At 38.6% G+C, this 11,827-nt stretch overlaps 1 protein-coding gene across 1 annotated transcript in view; it reads left to right on the top strand.

Moving 5' to 3' along the window:
* The first annotated feature begins 2,938 nt into the window (after positions 1–2,938).
* Positions 2,939–11,827, top strand: part of LOC117474899 (teneurin-3) — a 150,758-nt gene continuing 141,869 nt past the window's right edge. The window contains exon 1 of the mRNA XM_034120925.1: positions 2,939–3,086. The gene's annotated coding sequence lies outside the window, so the exon portion shown is untranslated. The remainder of the gene's footprint in view (positions 3,087–11,827) is intronic.

Below are 11,827 nucleotides of genomic sequence, written 5' to 3'. Positions count from 1 at the left end.
GAGGCTATTACTGACATCCCATCACAAGTCTGGGCTTGTCCAATACCATTCGTATTTTGTACGAGCAGAAATCTCTGATAAATCTCACATACATCAAAATGAGTATGCAGTATGAAGAAAGAACACACTGTTAGCAGTTAATACAAAAGAGATTGAAAGAAACAACGTGAATGTTAACTTGGTCTTCATTTGCATCATTGAGATAAGTGGAAAGTGTTGTTAACTCCACACATGGCCTACTTTTTCATTAGCCTTTTTCAAAATCAAGAACAATAATGTGTATGCGGTAATGCATTAGCAGCACAATAACAATGCAACAAACATAACATAGTCAGTGTGTTGCTCCGCTAATGCTTTACTTGTTAGTGTAATGACTGAGAAAGAGTTTTGAACAGAATTGACATCACATAAATTGTCCTGAAATAACATACTGTATCATAAATAACTCTGCTCCAATACAGCAACAGTAGCTGTGCAAACATTTTACTCTTACATAAACGAGGAGGCATTTAGCTTGGAAACAGCAAATGTCACATACTTTATCTAACACTTCAGTCAAAGCCTTGATGAGAATGTGCATGAAATGTGAACCTTTAAGAACTGTTAAATCAAATGTTACATTAACATAACTGCTGGAGGTTTCTTAGCTTAACAATATGAACTAACAGATAAAATATTATCTCACTTTGTTTTCATTAATAAACACAGTTAATCCAAAGGCGTAGAAACTCAGTAAAGTCCATCCTCTACAATGTATTAGTTCTTAGTTTGCTGCGTCTAACCCGTTTCTCTCCTGCACAACTCGCTCTCCAATTAGTGAACGCCACAAAGGGAGCACATAAAGGGAGCACATGGGGGGGGGGACATGATCAAGTCCACTCTCACAGCAGTCTATTGAACAATTAATATGTTCTCCTCTGACACACTTTAACTTTCACACAGCATTTATTACAGGACTGCTGTTGTTGATTTTAATAGAAAATAAAATTTCATATTTTCCTGACCACTCATACAATTTGGAAGTAGACTCTCAAAAGTCTACTCATCAAGTATCTGTGATATTTAGTTCTACACCGCAATTTTACAATGTTATTACAATGTAAATATTATAATAATTATTATATTTGAGTGTTTATACTGGATGTACACACATTATTATCTTTATAATGTGATCATTTGCTCAGTTAGTTTATTTGCACTGCAGTGCTCACTGAACACATTCATACACCTTTAACTGAGCTGTCTTCTGCACCTCACTGTTTTCTTTCCCATCTTTTTTTTTTTATAAATATATTTTGTTTGGATGTACATTTATTATGCCTTCCATATTGGCCAAAAGCAAATCGTAACACACCCTAAACATCGTTTTTTGGTTCATTTATTTCAGAAGAATACTTCATTTAATGCTGAATGTATAGGTAGAAAGCAAAACGTGAGGAACAATTCACAGCGGAAGCCTTCTTGTTCATCCACATCATTAACACCTGAACGCACCATGAACTACACACTGAGGCTGATTGTTCTCCCAGAATCTGAGGGTTCACACTCCAGTCTCCTGCACAACGTTTATCCGAGACAGAAATACAGGATCAGAATCAGGAACAAGGGAATGCTGCATGGCTTTTCTCTGTGAGGTTAACTAATACATAATAAGCAGTCATACAAACATTGATAGAAGCATACAAACAATAATCACCACAATCATTTAAAGGGTTATGGAGATCAATGCTCGTCTGTATTTTAAAGCATTCTGAGTGACTGAATGATATTTCAAGGGATTTAAATTATTCTCTCTGTTGACTGAATCAGCAGTATTCCCTCTGTATTAAAATGCAATACTGACTCTGACTCTTTCTGTGGGCAGAAAAACATTTTGTAGGCATGTATGCTGAAATAGTAACTCAGTTTGACTGTGCACTGACAATGTCACACTGCAAAAATGGAAAGGTTGACTTGTTGAAAGCAATAATTAAAAAAACATTTGGTGTAACTTCAAAGTATTGCTTTCAACTAACCTAATACAGTTGTGTGAAATCTGTCTGACATAAAACATTTGTTAAAGTCAACGTTTTCAGTTTTTCAGTGCAGTACATGCACACTTAGGCTACTGGAAGATGATTAACTTGTAAACAATGTTATATATATATATATATATATATATATATATATATATATATATATATGTATCACTTTTATAACATCTTATTTTTTGCTTTGCTGTCATCACTCGGGTGTCTTACAATGTCCTCGTGCGGCTCTCGCTTCTGCCGTCACCTGCCACAGTCAGGGCATGCAGTTCAAAGTCTCACACACAAACACACACACACACCCGCACACACGCGCACGCACACGCACACACAGCGGTAGAGCGTCAGGATTGGACGCAGCAGGGATCCCCACATTCCGTTTCTGCCTCGCTTGGCGTATCATCATCTTTTACCGCGAGGAGATGAGCTCGCGCCGGCTCACACTCAGGCCAGTCTCGTGTCTCCGTTTTACCGGCGCGCGCTCTCTAGCTCTCACTGAATGTTATTACTTTAGTCGGGACAGCGCGAGGACAGAGATGAAAGGTGTCTCACTCTGAGACGTTTACTTTCTCAATGAAAAGGACGCCACGGACGGAAAACACCAGGGTTTTATTGAGTCCCTGTCAGTTCAGTTGTAGTTTCCGCTGTATAGACACCCACCATTCCGTTTTCTTCACACCGACACTTCGTTCATTTCACGTGTGCGTTGTTCTGACAGCCGCGCGCCGTGCTGTCGTGGATATAGTGTCCTCGAGCCTGCCTTTAACTAACACAGTGTAATTTAAAATGACACACTCGACGGGAAGAAAAACAAACACACCCCTTTTCCGCCTTTGGAATTAAACAATTTGGGAATAAACCGTCTAGAAACGTGAGTAAAGTAGTGAAAAGACAAACACGGTGTTCTGAATGCGTTTTATGTTATGTACATTTCTCCGTTAATATTTACTTCGACAAGCTGAACAAGTTTTTTTGTGGAAAAAAGTGGAAAAGAATTACTGGCTGCACGGCGGAGCTGGTGAAGTGGGAGAGGAGGGTCCTCCACACCGGGACGAACAGGTAGGAGAGCCCAGAAACACTGAACACGAGCAACAAACACACCGTTTACCGGAACAGCAGAGGCTGTCCCGGGTTCATTACCGCTGGGTCGGATCCGCCACTCTGCCTTTCTCTCCGTTAACATGGCAGATCACTGCTGCTCGGCATGTCGATACGTAGTCCAAACGAGGAATCAATCGTCATAAACTGCATTTTCATGATACAACAACACAAAAAGCAAACGGCCCTTTATTGCTATTGTTACTTTTCTAATAGGATCGCTTGTTTTCGTCTCCGTGTTGGACAACTAGATGAGCGCACGAGCCAGCAGTTCGAACCTGTTATAGAAACAAATGATTGTATTTAACACGGCTTAGCGCTCATAAAATAAGCATATGCCGATTTAAACCTCATTACTTTAATGTATAACGTAGCCTATATTGAATCGTAATTCTCTATGCACGTAACCGTTGCCGTTAAGCAGGACTCAAATAAATCCAGTTATTTTAAATTGCGACCCTGGCGTTGTGAATCCTATACGTGCTTGAGATTTGGTCGTGTCTGTATTTTTATTGAAGTGTTATAATGTAAACGTTGAGTACGAAATTGCAGACTCATACTGAAATTAGTTTAAAAGTCGTGTAGTCCACCAATTAAGCAGAATCATTTCACAGTGTAGCTCTTGTATTATAGGCTCTCCTATGGAGGGTAATGGAAAGGGCAGGTATGATGGTGGGGGTGGGTGCTGGTTTCGGAGTGTGCCGAGTAAGACAAATAAAAAGAAAGAAAATAATTTTCTGAGTTATGTAGGATTAACAAAATAATACATTAATTGAAATATAATACAAGTGGCTCCCTTTTCCTATTTGTGTTTTCATACGACCATCTCCGAATTTGTAAACACCATTTATAACACCAAAACCTACTTGTATTTATTTCAATTCAAGACTACAATGATAACTGTAGTAGTGAATTTTAGAAGTGATATTCCGTTGGAGGTGAGATGGAAACCTATTATTAAACTGTTATTCACCTGCTGTCTGTAATTGGAGCAATTTCTCGTGAATTAAATAACACTGGCATTCAGCTGTTCCTCCTCTGAGTGATGACGCACTTACTTTGAAAACACTTTGGCAAATAATAGTTGAGACAGTTTACAGTTTAACCTGGTTCTGGTTCTCTGAAATAAGAGTGCCTGCATTTATCCTGTGGGACATTCTGTGGGACAAACTCAGTGATAGGTCTGGGGTAGTGTGTGTGTGTGTGTGTGTGTGTGTGTGTGTGTGTGTGTGTGTGTGTGTGTGTGTGTGTGTGTGTGTGTGTGTGTGTGGTGTGTGTGTGTGTGTGTGTGTGTGTGTGTGTGTGTGTGTGTGTGTGTGTGTGTGTGGGTGTGTGTGTGTGTGTGTGGTGTGTGTGTGTGTGTGTGTGTGTGTGTGTGTGCGTGCGTGTGTGTGCGTGTGGATCATTTCTTGTTTTTAATGCAGTTCTTGTAATAATATGAGTTGCCTTGATGTAAAAACAGGTGTCTGTGGTGTTTGTACACATGCACTCTGCCTTTGGATTTTCTGTCACCTCATTTGTGAATGTACCACTGCTTCAACCTTGTACTTCAAGTGTTTTCTCCTGCCTTGCTTTCTTCTCTGCGTGTTGTAATAGGAGAGCTGTTGTTGGTCTTATCCCTTCACTCTTTGACAGATAACGTGATCTTTTTCCCACTCTTTGTTAAAAAGTGTTAAGATAATTGCAGCGTTATTACTCAGACATGCAGCTTCTGTAGTCACCGTACAACAGTGTGAGTGTCAGTAAAGTACTGCCAATGTGAAGGGTGTTTGAGTGACCTTGAGTAAAATATTAAAAATGTTAAAGATATAAATCAATATGATCTTTAAATCACATAATCTGTTTCTAGCTGCTTTTGCACTGCAAGTATTATTCAAAATTGTAATAAATAGTGAAGGAAAGGTTTGTTCTGCTCATTATACTCATGATGAGGTAGGCTGGCGAGGCCTGCTTGTATAGATGTTGTTGCATAATTGCTGCTCATATAAAATACACATACGCTGAGATTTACTTTAGATTTACGATATATAATCTTGTTACAGTGATCTCAGAATGTATAGTATGTTATTTTGGATTCCTCACTTAAAGGTGGGCTAGGTCATTTTGGAGAAACCGGCTCGAGTGCGCTAGAATTCGAAAATACACAGCCGGAAAAAGTCTGCCACTTCCTTACAGAGCCCCTCCTCCAACACACACGAACGCGCACATGACCAATGAGGGCACGAGATAAGTTTGTGCACAGATGGAAGGCTGACAGGCAGGTAGGCCATCCAGTTATTTTAGCCGGGCCGGCTCAGATGATTGGTTGTGCTTTTTACAGCACCACGGCTTCCACAGATGACATTTTTTTATGTATTTATTGTCAAAGCATTTAATATATTCATTGCTATCGGGATGTTAAGAGCATTCCATGGAATATAACAAAAAGTGTTTCTGAAATAAATTACATACCCCACCTTTAAATATATATTTTTTGTAGTGCGACAGCAAATTGATAGCATTGTCCGAGGTCATGTTCCTCCCTCCCGTCCAGAGCACAACTAGTGAAGCCATGTTAGTGAAAGGGATATTTAGTGGTACTGCTTTTCCAAATCTGTACTGTTAGCAAGGTAAATTGAAGGTTATGGTCCTGGGTTTTAACACCTAGGCTGCAGAGGAAGGTGTGTTTGCACAGAGCATGAAGTGTACGCCGCTGGTAGTTTCACAGATGACCCGCAAGACCTCTCACTAATAAATGTGCACATTGTGAATTAATCACATTTTTGGTATACTTTCTGTGCTGCTAGTGTTACAAATATTTTGGGTCTGAAACAATTGTAAAAGGTCTTTCCAGGTTTAATATAACAGATGAGAGACGGGTAGATGCTAGTGAATGTCCCCTCTTTCAGTTAACGGTACATACCAATTTATACTTTTTTATGTGCAACAGAATTATTTTGATATGGAAATTCAGGTCTGAGAGCATTGAAAGCATTTCCCCTGCCCGCTATGCTGCCATCTGTTTCAAACAGTTTTCTTACAATAGCAAATACACTTGAACAGCTGTACAGGGTAGGTAACACATCTCAGTGAACTCCTGCCCACAATTGGATTTGAAAGGTCTGTGTGTTTTGCTGAGTTCAGGCAGTTGTGGGAAGTTATAAATCAAGGACATTTAGATTTTAAATTATATCTCATTAGCGTCTCCTTTTTTTCTTCTCAAGTTAAGATTGTTCCACTCTTAAAAATGCACAATGGAGGCTGTGTTTCTACTTGTGCAGGTGCTGATAACCTTCAAAGTGGAACTCTTACACACCATATACGTTTCACGTAAATTCAGATACGCCACAATGAAGGGATTTTCTTTCACAATCCCATGTCATATTTTTTTCACTACATATTCTAGTATCCTGAATGCTATTTTGTTTTGTTGTTGTTTGTAACTGGTAGGTTAAAGCAACTTTAGGATCATTTGTTGAATCATTACGTTTTAAAGTGTCCGTTATTTGATTTGTATAAATTGGCATTTTCTTACACACACAATTTCATTTAGCTGGCGCTTTTATCCATATCGTCTTACAATAAGTGCATTAACACACTCAGAACAACAAGAAAGGTGCAGGTATATATGCGTAAAATAAGTCAAACCATTGTAAGTGCTGGTGTATTAGTTTCAAATGGACTAAACTCTTTAAGTGCCATTTTTTTATGGCATTATTTGACCAATCATGATTTGATTGATTTTGCATTTGTCAGAGTTATGCATTCTCTGCCATACATTTATTAATAGACACCAGAGGTGGGAGTAAGTCCTACATGTGCAAATCATGAGCAAGTCTCAAGTCTTGACCTACAAGTATCAAGCAAGTCCCAAGTCACTGTGGTGAGAGTCAAGCAAGTCAAGTCAAGTCATTGCTCAGGTCAAGCAAGTCAAGTCAAGTCATACGAAATTCTGATGAATAAGCCCAGTTTCCGCATTTAAATCAGTTAAAAGACAGTGGTTATGAAAATGGATTCAACCCACACTATGATCTTCATTACATACACAGTTAATCATTTGAAATCTAATTTAGACCGATGACAATCATATTAGATTCATATTAACCCTAGAACAATATAGCTAGGACTCAATCAAACAGTCTGTTCAAAAAGGCATGATTCCAGGTAAGAAAATCATATAATGGCATTTGCCATTAGGCCTACACATATTTAATTTAAATGTCTGTTAACACTGGAACTGCCAACAGCGTCAGCACCTACATAGATATCATTTTCAAATCATTTAATTTGTTCCTCTTCATCATTTCCTTATTAGCTAAGTAGGACGATTTAAAACTCACTTAATTGGTTTAATTTAAAAATTGCTTCAGTTTATCATAATAACAGATTAAAAAGTTCAGATTCATTTTTAGAATAAATCAAGGAATGATGCACTTCTACAAACAAAAACAACATAATTAAAACATTTAAACAAACTACTAAAAGTAGATGAACTACATTATTCAAAAGTTTACATTAACTTCTGATAATAACACAGGGGAAATAAACGAGGCATCTCTTTTCCTCTCTCTCTCTCTCCCTCTCCTGACAGCCCGTCAGTATCGGGGTTAGTCAAAATGAATCCCTTGGCGGTTCTAGTGTTCATTTACCGTTTTGTCTTCTCTTTGCAATGCTTAATCGATTTGAAACCAAGTCTAACGTAGCTTAAACTTAACGTTAGCTTTCTAGCTAACACAACACATTCACGCACCTTTCTCTGGGTTTGTTTTTGTAGTGACGAATGAAGTTGGATGTTGTGGTGGTCGTGTCACTGATCTTTATGCAGCAGACCCTGCATACCGCTGTTCTCTTCTTATTAGCGTCATCGACAACATAATCCTTGAATCCAAACTTGACTATTTGTGGAGTAACGCTAGCCGCTGCCATGTTAACTGACGCTCCTGCCAGCTAGTGGGTTGCCAGGTTTGCGCGCACGGCGCTATAATCACCCAATCACGTTTCGAAAAAACTAAACGTAATATCTCACTACAAAAACAAATGCAAATATTTAATTTTAAACAGTCAAGTCCTTTCAAGTCATCTGTCTCATTTTTAAGTCAAGTCTCAAGTCATGAATACCAAGTCAAAGTCAAGTCAAGTCTTTTATCAATGTTAGTCAAGCAAGTCTCAAGTCAAAAAATATGCGATTCGAGTCTGACTCGAGTCAAGTCATGTGACTCGAGTCCCCACCTCTGATAGACACCGTGTGTACTAAATGTGTATGCAGGTGTGACTTTGATGTGTTAACACAACCAGTCAACCAGCAAGAGACAGACGGCAACAACCTACACACACAAACACACTTTTCACTGCATAATAACACTGGGCTAGTGTGTGTGTGTCTGCGCGCGTGTGTGTGAGTGGTTGCATGAGTGTGTTAGGGCTTAGAAGTATGCTGTGTGTGTCGTTCTGTGTGCATAATGGGCCTTGTGGGCTGATTCTGCTGTGTGTGTGTGTATATATTCAATAATTACCATGAGAGCCCTCAAACTGAACATGTATCCACATAGTGTGTGTGTGTTTGTGTGTTTGTGTGTATGTGTGTATTGTCCAGGGAGTGCTCAGACTGAAGATCCAGCTGATGAAAGCTACCTGGAGCTTCATAAATGGGTCCTTTGTCCAACAGCAGTGTGTGTCTGTCTGTATGTGTGTGTGTATGTGTGTGTGTGTGTGTGTGTGTGTGTGTGTGTGTGTGTGTGTGTGTGTGTGTGTGTGTGTGTGTGTGTGTGTGTGTGTGTGTGTGTGTGTGTGTGTGTGTGTGTGTGTGTGTGTGTGTGTGTTAGACCACGGCTAAATCTTCTCTAAAATCCGGTACGAACCCCATGTTTTGGTCACAGTTTGGTGAGAGTTGCTGCTGCAGACACTACCATGTTTCTATTTTGTGATTCGGTTAAGAATTCCTCAATTGTGACAGCTGGATGTTAAAATTATAATTTTATTAAATTGCTTATTTCCTCTTTAATTAAATTATTTTGACCATACATTCAGAACAAAATTAATGGCATGCTGGCAGCAACACCATTTATTTGACAAATGTAATTGTTTTGAGTTTTTCCATGATGTAGCCTGCATGTAGCCCATATGTTCTAACCCTGTTTGTGTCCATATTGACGCGTTTAGCACAGTATTCAACTGTCAGCGGGTTCCTGAGTACATGGCAATGCATAGAATACTATCTCAAATCCACATCAAAAGCCTCAATGCGTATAGCTGTTTCTAAAATACTAACAATGTATCAGTCATCGAACCCAAGTATTACCATCAATTATAATCCAAGTCATGTATATGTTAATACTTTTAAATAGGCTACATAATTGTTTTTATTGGCATTGGTTTAATGAAACAGTTGTATTTAGCACATTGTATAAACAAATAGAATGTGTGTATATACATGTTGTATACGTGTATGTCTGTGTGTGTGTAAGACCGTGAAAGGAGTTTATTGGATGAATATTAATTATATACTAGATGAATTAATACAAAGTTGAAGTCTTTGCAACTTTAGATTGTATGGGGTGTTTAAACAAATGTAAAGTGTTAATTACATTAAATGCAACCCCCCCCCCCCCCAGGGGTCCTAAGTCTGACTCTGGTGACTTACATCAGAAGCTGTTGTATGCTGGATAATAGGAATTCGGTTTCACATTGAATCAACTTAAAATGACACACATGTACAAAGCACTGCACACACATTAGAATTGTAACTCTGCATTTCACCCATCCCAGTGTTCGTAGCGGTTGGCGACTTTTATACAGTGCATCGGGTTCCGGTGCCTTGCTCACGGCACCTCAGCAGCGCCCTTATGGTGAACTGTCCCCTCTCCAGGTACCAGTCCACAATACATATTCAGTCAATGTGAGGACTTCAACGGAAACCTTCCGATTGACTCGTTAAAACTATATTCTGATATTTTGAAATTTAAGGCAATTTTACTACCAAAATGACCTTATACATAATCAAAGTAAAAACATTTTTTGTTCAATAATTTCTATAAAAACAGAGAGGACATTACAGCAATACAACAGGAAGATTTCTATATATAATATTTGCAATTTACGGCTTATTTTTCTGAACTAAAAAAGGCTTATAGACACAGATATTTGATTATATGATACTTTCCAGTTGTTTCTGGTACAGATTATAGTGAATTCCTGAAAATGTTTTAAGTTGTATTATATCAGATATTTGTTGGGCCATAATAGATAGAAATGTTCCTAGATATACTCCACATTCATATATTGTTTGTGATTATCATTATGCCATATTGCTATAGCAGCTGTTATTGTAAAAGATTTGCCTGTGATTGAAGTATAGCAAGAAACACGTAATGTGAATAATATAAAATAAAGGATGCTGCAGAATATGCAAAAAAAAAATTGTACTAACCGTTTGCTTTGAAATAATTATTACACATTAACTGATTTAGAAAGACTCGTCGTTACATTTGGGACACATAATATATCAACCAATTAGGAAACAATACCCATAGAATGTTCACTTTATTTGATTAAAATGGAAGGAGTCTCAGTCTGTATCAGGAATGTAATGAGAGCCGATACTTTGGTAGCACAGATATCGGGGGGCATGAGATAAATGGCGGCCTGATGAGGAGCTAAATTGGTATTACATATATACTTTAAACGATCTGGAATAGTGACACCTTATTCTGTCTGTCTGTCTGTCCGTTCATGCGACGGCCTCCTTGGCGCTTCTAATGGCATGCTGGGTACAGCTCCCTCTCTGCACATCGCTACAGTACACTCAGGAGAAATACTGGATCCCAAACAAATGTCAAATAAGATATAAATAAATCTGCAATTTTACAGATATTAGATCAGTGTTATGTCCTTCAAGTTCTACAACAATTCCATTTCCAGGTTCACACTGCAATTGTACTTACTGTATATACCATATTTGTACTATTTGACTTTTAAGTTGACTTTCAAGTTTGCAGAATAACAACCAAACATATTGTCCTTTGCAAGGCAATGAGAATTTTTTTTGACCAGGCTCACACACTGCACATAGATTCAAAAATAAACTAGAATCAACTGCTTTACGGACATTGCAAAGCAACATCAATATAATTTGTCATTATATATGTGTATCTCCTGCTTTGTTTTTAATCTTTTTTTAATTAATTAAAAAATATCACTCAAAAACATCTGGAGCTATTTGTATATTTGCATGTGTACATGTTCACACAACTAAAACACACAGATTTAAAATGTAACCAGCCATGCAGCAAAGCACCATACAACCACAATGTGTGTGTGTGTGTGTATTACTGTGTTAAAAGGTCATTGCCACCCTGCACTCAAAGTGTGCGTCTCTAGCTGGCTGGCTGGTTACATTAGCATACACACACACACACACACACACACACACACACACACACACACACACACACACACACACACACACACACACACACACACACACACACACACACACACACACACACACACACACACACACACACACACACACACACACACACACACACTGTAATGCAGTGTGTTGCCGCACTTTGGTGGTGTGTGCCTCTTGCTGCCTGGTTGGTTACATTAAACTCAGGCTCATTGGTGCTCAGCCAGGCTTACACACTAGTGTGTGTGTGTACTGTACTGTGCTTGTCTAAAATTCCACCATGCTCCGGCGCAGTACTCAAGTGCAAAAAGGA

The sequence above is a fragment of the Trematomus bernacchii genome, unplaced genomic scaffold (genome assembly GCF_902827165.1).
Source record: "Trematomus bernacchii unplaced genomic scaffold, fTreBer1.1, whole genome shotgun sequence".
In the NCBI taxonomy this organism is placed as follows: domain Eukaryota; kingdom Metazoa; phylum Chordata; class Actinopteri; order Perciformes; family Nototheniidae; genus Trematomus; species Trematomus bernacchii.
The sequence above is the reverse complement of the archived record's forward strand: the minus strand, read 5'-3'. Positions and strand labels throughout refer to the sequence as shown.